Source organism: Nelumbo lutea, chromosome 1, assembly GCF_056320005.1.
Source record: "Nelumbo lutea isolate HS-2025 chromosome 1, American lotus-T2T, whole genome shotgun sequence".
NCBI lineage: Eukaryota > Viridiplantae > Streptophyta > Magnoliopsida > Proteales > Nelumbonaceae > Nelumbo > Nelumbo lutea.
In genome coordinates, this window is record NC_142684.1 from 141,618,271 (window position 1) to 141,635,343 (window position 17,073).

Below are 17,073 nucleotides of genomic sequence, written 5' to 3' on the forward strand. Positions count from 1 at the left end.
GGAGAGAAATTACAAAATGAGGCATCACCTGAAAGGACGAGGTGAAAACCCGAAAGGGTGCCTTGAGTACAAGCATCAGGTCATGGCAAAATCCAATTTTGACAGCCTGAATGAAAATCAAACCTAGTGAAAGTCTCCATGGCGCAACAATTAGGCGACATCCAGACTCGGTGAAAACCTCCACACGAAGCACTAGGGGCAAAAGAGGGTAAAAAAAGAGAGAACGACTTGTGCATGAAACAACCCCAAGAATAACATTTTGGAGGTCAGGATGATCAGTGCTCCTAGAAGGTCCTCAATACCCAGATTTTAGTTGGAAGTGTGGGCCTAAGCAAATTTGACTCGTTTCGCTTTGCCTAAGGAGCTTACTTTCATACTACCTATCTCTTTCAATTTGTGCTTTTTTTTCCCTCTATATTTGTTTCCACTCATTCTGGCATTTCAGAAAAATCTATGAAAGAATCAGAATGCTCCTTGGACGCGAGATAATTTCTTGGGACGTGTCATTTGGATCAATTGTACAAACATACTTTTTGGATCTCAGAAGGCTAAGCATGTCCAAATGGTGTTTGATAATTTTTTGTTATTAATTGAATAAAAGAAAAAAAAGAGAAGAAAAAAAAAAGAAAAAGAAAAAAAAAAAATGTACGGTAGAGAATAATTGGGATGGCGTGAAAAATAACAAAGCCACGTAAAAGCCATATTAACTCTAAGCACTGAAAGAGTTAAGAAAGAAATTTCTTTTTTCAATCTATAGAGCAGAAGAGTTTCATCTTCCTTTGTTAAGTATGTTTTGCATTTTAGCATAACAATCACTTATGATTTCGAGTTGTAACTTGCATCATTGCGTATCATGATATTTTGCTGATTTTTTGGCATATAGTGGATTTTCCATTTTGCATCATGGCTTAACATGTTGTTTCTTGTTATAAAAGTTTTGAATTCTGTATCTTGGCATATCGTGACATTTTGCTGATTTTCCGTTATATAGTGGATTTTCTGTTTTGCATCATGGCTTAACATGTATTTCCTGGTCATAAATATTTTAAATCTTGCATCGTGGCATATCATGACATTTTGCTAATTCCTAGAATACAACAGATTTTCCATTTTGTATCACACCTTAATGTACTTTTTCGCATCATAAAATTTTGAACATTGCATATCATGACATTTTGTTGATTTCTCGGCATACAATGGATTTTCCGTTTCAGGTCACGGCTTAATGTGTTTTGCATTACGACTTAATGTGTGGTTTCATGTTATAAAAGTTTTGAATTTTGCATCATGGAATATCGTGACATTTCACTGAATTTTTGGCAGACAATGGATTTCCCAATTTGCATCATAGCTTAACATGTTGTTTCTTGTTATAAATGTTTTGAACTTTGCATCGTGGCACATCATGAGTTTTTGATGATTTCCTTGCATACAATGGATTTTTGGATTTGCATCATGGCTTAGGACACATCGGCTTATCGTGCTTTGCTATGCTATTTTTCTTGTGTTTGATCCATCAAACCTCTCTGAAATCCATCATTAAATCCATCCGATACCAACCCGATGGACCTGATCAACCCCTATCTACACTTTTACTCTCAGATCAAACACCACAATTAAAATCAAGACCTCTCAAAATACCTACCGATAAATTGATCTTAACACCTCTTATTAGCCTAAACACTCGAAACCCAGATTCCCTTGATCTTAACACCTCTAAATTGATCAAATCACACCATCACACTCCGGATACATCAAAACACCTTTTTATGAAGTTTCAATTCTAGATTCCTCCATTTTCCCTTTCATCAAACCAAGATTCTATTCCAAATCATCTAGTTGACCCAAATTCTTACCATATTGAACCTCCAATACCAATTGGACATTTTCACAAGACCCCAGATGGCCTAAAATACCCACTTGTAAAATTTCAGCAAAAAATGCCTTTGTTTGCCCCTTCGTTGCACCAAGATTATATTTCGAGGCCTCAAACCGATCGAACCACTGCCCTTTGGTCCAAGCTCAGTTGGACCGATCAAACCCTATCAATCACCTCAAACTGTCCACAAACCTTACCTTGTGAAGTTTTCACCCAAAACTGCCTTTGTTTATCCCTTTATCACACTAGATTCTGTTTCAAAAATCTACTTTGACCGAATTAATCCCTTTCCACATTTGCCCAATCCAGGCCTGCTTAACACAATTTGACCCTATCGTTGAATTCAGACTATCCAAAAACCCTACTTTGCCAAATTTCAATACAAAATACCCTAATTTGACCACTCATATGAGAAGATTCTCTTTCGGTCAATGTCAGTAGACTTCCTTAGGCCCAGCCTTGCTCATGATCACCTCTACTTATTAGATGAAACCATAGCCTTATATATTTACAATGCTAAAGCTTGCATACAAAGGCCATTAAGTCAAATTGCAAATGCATTGCAGATCTGTTTGATTAAAATATTAATAGCAGAAGTTTATTAATAGAATATATTAGAAAATCAAATGAAACTAAAGTATATTTAAAGAATTGGTTGTCTTGTTTTAATTCTAAAATGTCAAAATGATCATCGAGTTTACTCACTTCATTACTTTTTGAAACACAAAATAATTGGATTGAATTCAACAATATGTGGGTCTGTTTGGTTTGTAGTTAGAATTGGAATTAGAATGAGTAGTGAAATCCCCAAGAACTAGAATCAGAATCATTTTTTTGCCTGCCTATTTGGCTTATATGTGAATTGAAATTGGATTCCATAAGATTGTTAGACAGTTTTGTATGCCCTTAGCTTCAATCTGATTTGATGTACTTTTGTTATTTAGTGGAAATAAATAAAGTGCATGTTTGATTCATGTTGTTTGGTTTAATTCTATGTAAAACCCTAAAACTAGACATTTATAGAGACTCATGTTAGTTTTAAATGTTCACAGTCGTTGGATAAGTCTGGGGAGATTTATCCTGCCAAGGCTGATACTGGTGTGCCACCAAGTGTTGGGATGGCCTGTCTCAGCCATCAGGGTAAGACCCGAGGCACATGCAGTATGGGATTACTTGAATCCTTGAACCGGACCAGATTTCTAGTATTGCCCTGGACCTTGGAGATAGATGGGCAAAACTGGAAAGTTACACCTGACCCCTAGACTCGATTATGACATTTCACTAGGTGTTGGATCAGGCTGCCTTTGATATGCCATTCAGTGAGATCCTTAGCGGGGATCAAAACCTGGGTATGTTGGGGTAATTTGAGAATTCATCTGAGTGGGTGATCATAGTGACAGAATCAGCCACTTTGTCGGACAAAGGGTAATGATCGGGAATGCACTCTCTCTGATGGAAACCAAACTGCCGACAGTTGATTTCAATCGTTGGAATTTTGTTTTGCAAAATTAATATATTTATATATATATGTGTACGGTTTCAAATTGTTTGCAAATGGTTTTAATTCCTGGAATCCATGTGAGAGGAGAGTGCGGCACTGTTCCTTGCAGCCGAGGGAGAGGTCCTCTCTTGTCGGGCAGTGCTTGATCATTAAGGGCTGAGAGGTTAAGTGTAAGACCATTGAGGATAATACCTGATGGGCTAATCTTGCACCTGCCCACAGTCCCTGGGTTTTTATAAGATGGCTTGGCCCAGGGACCACTTAATGTAAGTGTTGGGCCCATAGGGTCCATATGATGGACTCAAGGGGTTCATTGAGTTTTTCAGTGAATTCGGCTGGGCCTTGTTTTAGAGGCTAGGCCGAACCCATGTGGTTGGTGTGTAGATCAATGCTTGAGTCCCACGCCATACAAAGAAGCCCAACTGGGCAGCAGATTGAAAAGTAATTAGACACTGAACACTTAATGGGCCAAAAGCCCATTTCAAGGTGGGCTGATATGATCACCCATCCATGGGGCGAATTTGAGATTGAAGTTAGTAAAAGGATTGGGCCTTTAGCCTTATCCACTCTTAGAGACCAAAATCAAATTAGATTTGAATCTGGTAACCTCCTGATAAGATCAGGAGTAAGCTAACTCTATCTGCAAAAAAGATTAAGATTATCCCCTATCCAAATACTGATTTGGATTGGGATAACTCCTAAAAAGGAGGTTTCTTAATCAAGAAGAAAGGAGGAGATTTCGAACCACCTTGAAGAGGTATAGGATATCTCCTGCGAATTGAGAGAGGATCTCATTCATACTCTCCAGAAAAATAGGAAAAGCAGTTCAGCCTTTTTCGTTTTGGAGATCTCCTCCTGCCGCCACCATCTGCCATTGCAAGATTAGATCTTTGCAGAAAAGAAAGTAAAGAAATCTGTTCTTGACATCAGTCTTGCAAGAAAGACTGAAAAAGATTCAGTGTTTAATACTTCCAGAGGATTCTTGTGAAGGATCCAGTGTGTAGGACGCACCCTGCTGGTTCTGTTCCATTCATAGCTGTGTCATCTTCAGCAGGAACGGATCTTGGAGCATTCTTTGGGCGTGAACACCAACTTTGGGAGATACTGCTTCTCCGGATCAGGTATATTCCTCCCATTTATCTTTTGGTACAGATCTAGTTTGATTATGGTTCAAGTAGGATCCTTGAATATTGTATTCTAAATTTAGGGAATATGATTCCCAGTTGAGAGAAGGTAGGAAACTTTTGAAATTCGCCCACCCATTCCACAACCTTTATGGCGTCCATTAGATGGATCCTACCATTCTTTCGAAGATATGTATGAATCCCAAGGAGGGTTGGTATTAGGCATGGTTCAAAGTACCAATACACCTCTGTGTATCGATACTTTCAACGATACCTTCCATTTTTTTTTTATATTTTTTGGTTTTAAATTTCAATTTTAAATATAATTATATATATTGTTTTAAAAAATCGTTTCCCCAAAACACCTATAAACAGGTGTATTAGGAATCAAAAGATACGATACAATACACTTGATATGGAGCGTATCGTATTAAAACTTTGGTTCTTGGTATCAAGTAAAGAAAAATAGGGTTTGGGGAGTTTTAAGTTGCTTATCTTTTTTTTTGGCTGTTTAGAATGAGATTCTCAAATGGGAGAATGTCATTCCACCAAGAATGGGAATTAGAATCCCATTTCGCCCAACCAAACCGCTGGACTATTCTGATTTTGATTCCAAACCCCTATTCCCATGAACCATATGGATCCTAATTCATAACATTTAATTTATTGGATCAAATTTGAATACAACCCCATTCCAACACATAGAATGAAGGGTAAGATGCCTGTTGGATCCCAAATGCTATCATGCAAAATTACATTTACTCGTATAAGGGCATATGCCATGTATGTGTGCAAGTAAAGGAAAAAGGGTAAAAGCTAAAACATGAAAGAGATATTGTTTTTGACTTTTTTACTTTACCTTTTAAATGCCTTTAGAAAACCAGTTTGTATTTACTCTAAAGATAAACCATGGATTGTTGACATTTGGTGTGGCTAAGGAATTCAATAGCCACAATAACTATTGTCTTTTGGTATGACTGCTGTGACTCAACAATTACAATTACTCCACCAAAACTGCTACATTTATTTTGACTCCTCCACTTCTGCCCTCCATTTTTTTTGCCAGAATTTTAGAGACCATTTTCCCTATTTTCTTCTATAAAAAAGGTGCCTCCTGGGGGTAGTAGGTGCATGGAGAGAGAGCATTAGAAAGCTGAAGAGATTGGGAGAACTCCATCACCATCTTCTAGTAAGATCTGCTCCTATTCTGTTTGGGGTCGGTTTTTTCTTTCTTCATTGCTGCCATTAAGGGTTCTTTCACACCAGATCAAAGCAGTCATCTATGTTTTTGAGTGCTTCAAGGCTTTTTTAAAGGCATTTCAACACTAGTAAGGTGGTCAGTTTGTAGTTTTCTCATCAAGGACATGAATAAAGAAGTTTTCTTTTTTCTCTCGTGGATGTAGGTCTCTTTGACTGAACCACGTAAATCTGGTGCCATCTTTACCTTTCTTTTGCTCTTATTATTTGCTTTATAATTCAAATATTTCTCAATTATTTTCTTATTTTCCATACTAATTAATCGGTAATTCAGAGTTTAAGTCCTAACAAATTGGTATCAGAGCATTGTTTTTGGGATTATTTACCGATTAATTTTGTTACTAATGGCATCAATGAAGTTTGACATTGAGAAATTTGATCGATTTGTGAATTTTGGCCTATGGAAGCTCAAGATGAGAATGATTCTTATTCAGAACAGCTTGGAGAAAGCCTTGGTAGGATAAAAGAATAAGCCTGAATCCATGACTGATGAAAAGTGGGAGGAGATTGATATGAAATCCGTATCGGCTATTCATTTGTGCTTATCGAAAGAGGTTCTTCGTGAAGTTGCTAAAGAAACCTCTATAGCATAATTGTGGTTCAAGTTGGAGTCACTCTATATGACAAAGAGTGTTACCAATCGGCTTCTGTTGAAAAGCATACTTAAAGACCTTCGTCTTCGGGAAGGTAACTCGATTAAAACCCATCTTGATGAGTTTTTCTCGATTGTCATGGATCTACAAAATATTGATGTTGTAATTGATGATGAAGATTTGGCTATCACTCTTTTATGTTCTTTACCCGCATCATATAAGCATTTTAGAGATTATAGTTGAAGATGTAAAGAATGCATTGTTACAACGTGAACTGATTGATAATCAATTGACAAATAACTCAAGCAACTCTACAACTAAGGGTCTCATTGTTCATGGCAGGCCATCTGAAAGAAGTGGTAGTAGTAAGTCAAAGGGTCGGTCTAAGTCAAAGCATCATAATTTGACTTAAAACTACTGCAAAAAGAAAGGTCATGTTAAGGATGAATGTTTCAAGCTGCAAAATAAGTAGAAACATTAGGCAAGTGGTGACATAAAGAAAGATCCTCAAGCTGAAGCAAGTGTTGCGGCAGATGAGTCAGAGAATGATCTTTTGCTAATTGCAGATGCAATTGCAAGGAAGGGTTCATAATGGATTATGGACTCAGGATGTTCTTACCACACGTCTCCCGACAAAAGTGCATTCTCCACATATGAGAATTTTGATGGTGGAGTTGTTTTGATGGGCAACAATGTAGTTTGCAAGGTTGTCGGTAAAGGGACCATCTGGGCAGTTTCCACGACAGCCTATTTGGTGAACCGATCTCCACATTCAGCTCTCGAGGCTAAGATTCCATTTGAGATTTGGTCAGGAACTCTTGCTGACTATTCATCTTTAAGAATTTTTGGTTGTCCTGCTTATACTCATGTTAACGATGGAAAGTTAGAACCTAGAGCCAAGAAATGTATCTTTGTAGGCTATGGCTCCGGTGTAAAGGGTTACAAGTTGTATTGCCCTTCAAGCAAGAAAAGTATTATTAGTCGTGATGTTATATTTGATGAATCACATTTGTTTTCTCCAAGGAAGGAGGATTCTGGTACATCACAGGATGCCCAGATGCAGGTGGAGGTGGAGGCCAGTTCATCTTCACAGCCTTCTCAGTCTATTTCAGATGAGCCGGTCACATCGAGTGATGTCCAGCCCAGTCAGGAGTCGCACACTATTGCCAAAGATAGACCGAGGTAACAGATAAGGCCACTAAGGAGATTTGATGATTGCATGTCTTATGCATTGACCGTCGCTTGTGAGGTAGAAGGCACTACCGATCCAACCACTTACGATGAAGCCATATCCAGTCCATATAGTGGTAAGTGGTTAGTTTCCATGGAAGAGGAGATTGCATCTCTCGAAAAAAATGGCACATGGGAACTTGTATCGCCACCACCAAAGAAGAAAATTGTTGGGTGCAAGTGGATCTACAAGACTAAGGAGGGTATTCTTGGTGTTAAGGATACTCGACACAAAGCAAGGTTAGTGGCATAGGGTTTCAGTCAAGTTGCAGGTATTGACTATACCGAAGTCTTCTCCCCTGTTGTTAAACATTCTTCTATCTGTACCTTGCTTGCTTTGGTAGCTATGCATGACATGGAATTAGAGCAGTTAGATATTAAAACAACATTCTTGCATGGTGATTTGAAAGAGAAGATTTATATGAAACAACTAGATGGTTTTGTTGTAGAAGGAAAGGAAGACCACATTTGCTTGTTGAAGAAGCCTCTGTATGGCCTTAAGCAGTCTCCAAGGCAGTGGTATAAGTGCTTTGATGCTTTTATGACTTTTAATGGTTATTCCAGGAGTGCCTTTAACAGTTGTGTTTATTTCAGGAAGCTCTCTGATGATTCCTTCATTTATTTGTTATTATATGTTGATGACATGCTCATTGTTTCTAAGAATAAGTTTGAAATTGTGAAGTTGAAGTCTCTCTTAAACAGTGAGTTCGAGATGAAGAATCTGGTTCCAGCGAAGAAAATTCTAGGTATGGAGATTATTCGTGATCGTGAGAACGAAAAATTATTTCTCAGTCAGCAGAACTATATTAAGAAAGTTCTTGATCATTTTGGCATGTCAGATGCCAAACCTGTCTCCAGTCCTCTAGCAGCTCACTTCAAATTGTCGGTGAAGCCGTCACCGAAGTCTAATGAGGAGAAGGTATATATAGCTCATGTGCCTTATTCTAGTGTTGTTGGTAGCATCATGTATGCTATGGTATGCTCGTGTCCAGATATTGCTCAGGCAGTTAGTGTTGTGAGCCATTATATGTCATGTCCAGGGAAGGCTCATTGGGAAACAGTGAAGTGGATACTTAGGTATTTAAGAGGTACATCTAATTTCTGCCTTAAGTTTGGAAGATCCACAGAGAAGCTTGTCGGTTATTGCGATTCTGATTATGCTGGAGATCTTGATCGGAGGAGATCTCTCACTGGCTATTGTTTCACTTTGTGTAGTACCTCTGTTAGCTGGAAAGCTTCACTTCAATCAACAGTTGCTTTCTCTACGACTGAAGCTGAGTATATGGCGGTGGCTGATGCCGCTAAGGAAGCTTTATGGTTGCGAAATCTGGTTGGTGAACTCACAGATAGTCAAGAGGCTACAGTGATCTATTGTGATAGCCAAAGTGCCATACATCTGACTCATGACCAGATGTTTCATTAGAGGACCAAGCACATTGATGTGTGTTATCACTTTGTTCGAGATATTGTTGAGGATGGTCGTGTTTTGGTCAACAAAATAGCTTCCGCTAAGAATCCTATAGATATGTTGGCAAAGCCATTACCATCATCCAAGTTTGATGCTTGCATCAACTTGGTGGGTCTTGTCTCATTTGATGCTTGATGCCCTTAGGGCATTTGGAGAGGAAGATTTGTTGTTTGAATTCTCGCCAGGGTGGAGATTGTTGACGTTTGGTGTGGCTAAGGAATTCAACAGCCACAATAATTATTGTCTCTTGGTATGACTGCTGTGACTCAATAGTTACAATTACTCCACCAAAACTGTTGCATTTATTTTGACTCCTCCACTTCTGCCCCTCCATTTTTTTCGCCAGAATTTTAGGGACCATTTTCCCTATTTTCTTCTATAAAAAAGGTGCCTCCTGGGGATAGTAGGTGCATGGAGAGAGAGCATTAGAAAGCTGAAGAGATTGGGAGAACTCCATCGCCATCTTCCAGCAAGATCTGCTCCTATTCTGGGGTCGGTTTTTTCTTTCTTCATTGCTGCCATTAAGGGTTCTTTCACACCAGATCAAAGCAGTCATCTATGCTTTTGAGTGCTTCAAGGCTTTTTTTAAAGGCATTTCGGCACTAGTAAGGTGGTCAGTTTGTAGTTTTCTCATCAATGATATGAATAAACAAGTTTTCTTTCTTCTCCCGTGGATGTAGGTCTCTTTGACTGGACCACGTAAATCTGGTGCCATGTTTACCTTTCTTTTGCTCTTATTATTTGCTTTATAATTCACATATTTCTCAATTACTTTCTTGTTTGCCATACTAATTAATCGGTAATTCAGAGTTTAAATCCTAACAAATTTATTCTAAAGATAAATCATGGAAGCCATTACTTTATTAAGATGATTGAAAAAAAAAAGTTTAAAGAGAAGAAGAAAGACATCTATATGGTTTTCATTGATCCATAGAAAGTATATGATGGCTAGAGTTCCTAGAGAGGTAATATGGTCGGTTTTGAAAAAGAATGAGGTCTCAAATATGTATGTGGGCCTAAAGTAGAATATGTACAAGGGTGAAAAAATTCAATGTTTTGGGGAGAGATTATATTTAAAAGTTACAATGGGGCTGGTTTAACCAAGGTTCAGCAACAAATCCTTATTTATTGGCAATAGTAGTTATAGATTAATTGACTAGACATATTCAAGATCGAGGAGGTCATGATGCCTGATATTTGCTGATGATATAGCATTAATTGAGAAAGTAGGGAAGGGTGAAATAATGCAAAAATAGGTTTATAGACAATTACATTAAAAATAAAATATTTAAAAAAAGTAGGATTAAAATAGAAAACTTATCAATTGAGCCACCATTAGTATGTTAGACCAAGAGACCAAGAGGGTTGATTGAGGAGGATGTTACCCCTAGAATTTTTAATAATGTATAAAATATAAGAGGGGTGTATTTGGAGTCTTATATGGTAGGTAAATATCACTTTGTCTAAACGGAAAAATTTATAAAATAGTTGTAAGGCCAATTATGGAACATGGTCTTCTTGGGAATTTAACAAACAATATATCCAAAATATGGGTGGAAAAATGTGAATGTTCAAATGGATGAATGACCCCAATAGGTGATAAAATTAGAGAAAGTATATGTAGATTGAGATGGTTTGGGCACATGTATAAAAGACCATATACCACACACCTGTTAGAAAAGTGATTTGTTAAGAGTGAGAGGGGCTAGAAGATACACTAGGTGTAAACGTAAAAAAAAAAATGCTTGAGTAATAAAAAATGTTTTAAGCACCCATAATTTAATGATGAATATGACACTAAACATAATGAAATGACAAAATAGGATAAACATAGCGAACCTTATATAATTGAGAGAAAGCTTAGATGATGATGATAATGGTAATGACCTTTTTAAATGTCTTAACTCATTGGTTAGATCTACATATTTAAATATTTGGAAAACTGCGGTAATTAAATATCAATCTTATATCATATGAAGCTAGTAAAACATCCTGATTTAGCCTTTTTGACCTGCATGCATGAAAACCACGGCAAGTATCTACATTATATAGTGTATAGAACTATATAGATGGTTTATCAATCTTGAGGGATCTGCTGATTCATGAACATGACCTATTCCCTTTTATGATGCTGTTTTTGAAATCTGTAAGCATTTAAATGGCCTGATCATATAAGGTCCCAATCGTGAAGCATGAATTCATTGGGAACTATTTAAAAATCCTTGTAACCTCTGCTGCTGGTTACCTATATTTTACTTGGATTCATTGTTGGGTCCCAATAGAAATGTACCTTGGAGACGGTCTGTACTTACATTACACCTCGAACTCGAAGATGCATTTCTATTGGAGATCAAGAAAACCACCAAAATAGGGAGGTGAGGTGTTGGTTACATGTTCTTGGTTGTCATGATCATTCTACGTACCAATCTAGGACTAGGAGGGATTTGTCATAATAGGTTTGGACATGATTGGCAGTGGGGGTTCAATTTAGGTTGGATTTGGTTGAACATTCGTTGAATTTTAAATGGAGCCAAGAGCAAATTCCAACTCGATACAGTTAGAAAATTTTCAACCCAGCCAACCCACTCCCAGAGCATATGAATTTTGTCCAGATTTTTCTCATAAATCGTACAAGAATGGTCTAACTTGACAACTCTTCCAATAAAATTATCTTTGCCTGATAACTTTCCATTTTTAAATGTTTTTTTTTTACAGTATATCCTAATCTGCACGATTTCCTTGTTTTTCTTTTTTTCCTTTGAAGTAAAATTTGTTTTAAGGTTTTCATTTGTCAGACTAAGATATATAATGTTTTGTCTATCAAATTGAAAAAAACTGAGACTTGAGACTTGACAAACAGCCACTTTACACTGCGGTCAAAATGGGAAGTCTTCCAAAGTGACTCGGTCGGTGTGTATGACGGGAGGGAGGTCTTCACATCTTGGATTTGCCACAGTAACAAGCCAAGTTTCTTTGTTTCTATGTGATGTGAATGAGGCTATTTGGGTTGGAAAGTTTTGTTTCAGACTTCACTGTTGAAGTTTAGACTTGGTCAAGTTGTTTGTGAATAGGTAACACTGAAAGGTTAACTTTGGCTATTGGGCCCAACAGAATAGGCTGTTGGGACAGTTTATAGGCTTTTGGCTCCCAACAGCTAAAGTTTTTCCTTCCTTTGCTATCTTCTTGTTTTGACCACTTCGTTCAGAAGACGCGTGTGATGTATTTGTTAAATAATAAATAGCATATATAGAGAGAGAGAAAAAGCGTTCGCCATCCTGTAGATGCAATTGGAAGTTGGGATGTGCTACTCTCAGTCTCACTTCACTTGTATAAGCCATAGCCCCCCGTTTGTGGGGGATGTGCTACTCTCAGTCTCACTTCACTTGTATAAGCCATAGCCCATATGGGACCCAAAAGAAAATTAGGCATATGTCTTGCGCTTAATCGCTTACGTGTGGCCGGGGTATGGCCCTAATAATTGTATGTTCTCTGTTATAGTTTAAAAGGCTAAATTCATGTAGCCTGATCCACTCGTTTAGCAAAACCAAGCACAATGTTTTTAGGCCCATTGCCCAATCAATCAGGGTTTACGGTCTGGGCTGTAGTCTTGTAGACTTGTAGCTACATTTTTGTAATGACTTTTGTAGAGGAAGAGCTTCTCTACATTCTTCAGCCTGAGATCAAATCAGCCCCCCTACAAAATTGACTCTACATACTCTACTCGCCTGTATTAAGAACATTTTTCAATGATGATATCAGAAATGATGATGTCATGATTGAGAGATATTCACAATATAAGGCAGGGATGTGTTGTAGGACATAGTGGAGAGTTGATTTGAACTCGTTCAGCCTTGCACGATGTATCCGGTAAGACTGCTGTCAGGATCAGGATTCTCTAATGTAATGGCAGCTTGGACAGATGTCAGATGGTAACCTCTCTTTAAAAATAACTTTGATCGGACAAATAGAGGTATCTAGCTATATCCAGTTATGGATAATATATTTTCTCACAAAAGAAATCTGGATAATACTTATAAATAGCTGTGATCTGTGAATGGACATGTATTTATTTAGATGGCCATATTTAGCCACTAAAAACGACATCCATGTGTGGTCGCAAATATTTGGAATCCACATCAATCACATTCAAGTGGAACCCATTTTGTCATCCAAACCAATTAACCTGTGTTTGATTTGAAAGTAAATAAGACAGAACTAATCAATCGAGGGGCTCGTTCGTGTCTTAGTTGGTTTGTTTAACCTGTGTTTGAATTGAAAGTAAATAAGGCATTGGTTTGTTTAACCTGTGTTTGATTTGAAAGTAGATAAGGCAGAATTAATTAATCGAGGGCTACCTCGTTCGTTTGTTAGTTGATTTTCAGTGTTGATATGGAATCGAATTCTATAGTCAATATTTAGAAAAAAAGGTAAAGGGAAAGTTATTAATAGCGCATGGCATGAAATAAAAAAAAAAAAAAAGGTAAATAAGACAGAATTAGAAATTTGAGGGAAAGTTGTTAATAAATTATTTTTTTGTTCTTTGACTTACATGGCATCTAGTGGTGCCGAATGGCACTGGGGTTTAAAAAAATTCTATAAAACGTTTAAAGTAGATTTTGTCTCATTTCTCAAAACAAAATTGTATGAAACATTTATTTTATAAATGCCATTGGTATTAAACAATCCCAAAGATAAAGGAAAACCAATTTATTAATGTTTTTCATTTGATAAATGGTTCATACAATTTTCAAGAGAGCCGTTTTTCATTAAACGCGTTGCTGAACTGGCACTATTTCTCCCAAAAGCTATGTCAATACCAAACACCATCTTTGTTAATAGTGGAAAAGAAACAAAGTTACTGAGCTAAATAGGAAGCTTAGCCAAACCTCTTGGGCATAACCACTCATGAAATATGGGAACTTTCCACTTTCTTGTATTAAAAAAATATATTAAAAATACAAAATATTAATATATTTATGGTCAGACCATTCAATTTTGGTCGATTTACAAATGGCCAAAGTGAAATTGATCCAACTTGGTCAGGTTTGGAAATTATTTAATCAAAGTCAATCGAAAAATACTAGAAACCGACCAACTTGACCCGAGGTGGTCTGGTTAGTCTATTTCATTAGTTTGATGAACAACCCTAGCTGAAATTAATTATTGTTGTTTTTGTATTGTAAAAAAATTATTAAAAGTAATATATAAAATATAAGGGAAAATCCATGATGTAGGAAATATATGGTACCTGAAGAGTTTTGACCAATCAAAATCCACCCATGAATTTTGATAAATAACACCTGGTTGGCTACCACGTTTATGATACTAATTGATTGGTCGAAAAAAATTAGATATTATATCTTTTCCATATCATAGTTGAACCCAAAATATAAATAATTATTAATTATTTAAAAAATTGAAAACATAAGATAATTGTATAATTTTATGTGTTTCTACTATTTACCTTTTGCTTAACAAATCTCGTGCATCACAGGGGTCCCCGCTAGTAATTAACTAAGAATTGATTGCTAGACCGTTAAATTGTAATTTGAAAATAAATGTGCTAGCTTATTTGTTAAATTGATACATTTAGACAAGAAAATATGATAATAGCAAAACCTACCGTGCCATGTGACATATTTATTAAGTTTATTTTATAAAATGTGAATGAATGAAAGTAACTAGACATATGATGCATTTAATCTTCAACTTTAAAATGCGACAATTCAGTACCCACACTTTTAAAACGTGACAATTTAATACTTGTCGTTAACCAGTCGTTAAGTGGTATTTGAAAAAGACAAATGCCCTTCAAGTGTTATTTAATTTTCTTTATCAACCATCTAAACATTGACAAAAAATGAATAGTCCCAAATCTTTGCCTTTTCCATTCAAGAAAGTTGGAATCACGTTTGAGTGGGTATTCTCGTGACCCCAACTTTCTTGAATAGAAGAGACACGGATTTGAGACTATTAATTTTTTATTAATGCTTGGATGGTTGATAAAGAAAATTATATGATGCTCCAAGGGCATTTGTATCTTTTTCAAATGCTATTTAACGACTGACTAACAGTTAATTAACAGGTACTGGATTGTCATATTTTGAAAGTTGAATTGTTGCATTTTAAAATTTAAGGACCAAAGTGGCACTAGGCCCAAAATACAAGGTACTAATTGAAAAATTTTCTTTTTTTTATATATACAGAAGCGAATCAAAGTAGAAAAACCATGATCCCCTCGAAAAAGGGAAGCAATACCCATGGTTTTACAATTTAATCCCTCATCTGTACTGGTGTTATATAGTCAATATAATAGGGATCAAATTCATTGAATCATGAACCTTCCAAACTAAAAGCTTTAGGTTTAAAATGTTGAATAATGGTGGGTAAAATAAAAAATTCAAAATCGGTGTAGTTGCCTTGTTTCTAAGATGAGGTTGATTACTGATTTGAGTAGAAAAGGCGGAACAGGACGAAATAAAGAGTAACGCAATCAATCAAGTCAACATATTTGGAGGAAGGGCTTGGAATTCATTCATGTCTCGTTCTAATATCTTGTTTAGGTGGTGCGCTGTGGTGTGTCATTGATTGTTTGGAACAAATTACAGAAACCAATAATATATGCAACTATGTAAAACATTAACGTCGACAGCAGGGTTCGAACCTGCGCGGGCGAAGCCCAACAGATTTCAAATCTGTCTCCTTAACCACTCGGACATATCGACCTTGTTGTTGTATATTCTCCTTTTACTATAAATAGATTAGTTTGAACATCCAACAAAGATCCATTATAACATATAAGTCGAATAAGTTTTCTTCCTTTATTTTCTTTACTTTCTTTTTTACAATAAGGTTCCATCAAGTTATAACACACAAATCTTGTGTCTATCTGTCAGATTACCGATTTTTGGCTCAATCTTATTTTAACCAAGAATGATTTGATATTTTGTTTTTCAAAGATATCCAACTGATTTCTTCTCCTTTTACATATGTTGTAATAATAATAGTAGAGTAGGAGGGGCTGCAATTTCAGATTTTTGAGGTGGATCGTAGTCCATTTATTCCTAATAATAATAATAATAATTTAAAAAACAACTCAAATCAAAATCATTTTGACTACTTGTTTTCGGATCAATGTTTCAATTGTTCAATAAACTAAAAATTTGGTGCAAAATCCGTTATCACGTTCAAATGAATCACTGGTTCAATTGTTTGGGTAAACAAGTCAAGGAAACTTTTTAATGCATATATGGGTTTAATTTAAAATATTCAATTATCATTTTTTAGAACTCACTATTCAAATTTTACAACATTCTCTATATTCAAACTTCAGACGTAAGAAAAGCTCATAAACTTCAATACATCTCTAAAATTATTATTATATTTTTTCTTCACATAATTTTATTTGGTGTAGAGCCTGTTTCCCTTCCTATACCAACCTACAGTTAAAAGGTGTCTGCACTTCGTGGCTACATCTTGTAATTGAAAAGGTTCAAAACAAGCTGGGTTATGTTGGGTTCAGGTCAAATTTAGCACTGACCAAAAAATGAGGAATAGGATTGGGCCTGATTTCTTAATTTTATTTGTTAAAATATTCTTATTTCTTAAATTGGAGATATAGTTTTATTATTTTTGCTGATATGATGCTCATTTATATGTTGAAGTGTCCATTTTGTGAGCGCTTCCACATGACAAAAAAAAAAGGGAAAATGACTATTCAGTCCATATCAGAATTATTAGCTCAATCGTACAGGTGGTAAGAATCTTGACTGTAGGTTGATGCCAAATCCATGGATAGAATGCAGTTTATAGGTGGGAGGCTACTAATAAACTATGGGGAGTTATAATTTCAGATTTCTGTGGTGGAGTGCAGTGTACTTCACCGAAAAATTTTTGCTCTGTCCTGTGGTGGAGTGCAGTGTACTTCCATATCTCATGGTGGATGATATAGTCACATCTCTTGATTTGTTCAAAAGTTGAGTGTTGAATGAGGTAGCTTGAACATCCACCGTTAAAAAGCA

At 36.3% G+C, this 17,073-nt stretch overlaps 1 non-coding gene across 1 annotated transcript; it reads right to left on the reverse strand.

The window, feature by feature from the left end:
- Positions 1-15,695: 15,695 nt before the first annotated feature.
- Positions 15,696-15,777, reverse strand: TRNAS-UGA (transfer RNA serine (anticodon UGA)). The gene has a single exon. It is a non-coding gene; the product is annotated as a tRNA-Ser (tRNA).
- Between the last annotated feature and the right edge of the window lie 1,296 nt (positions 15,778-17,073).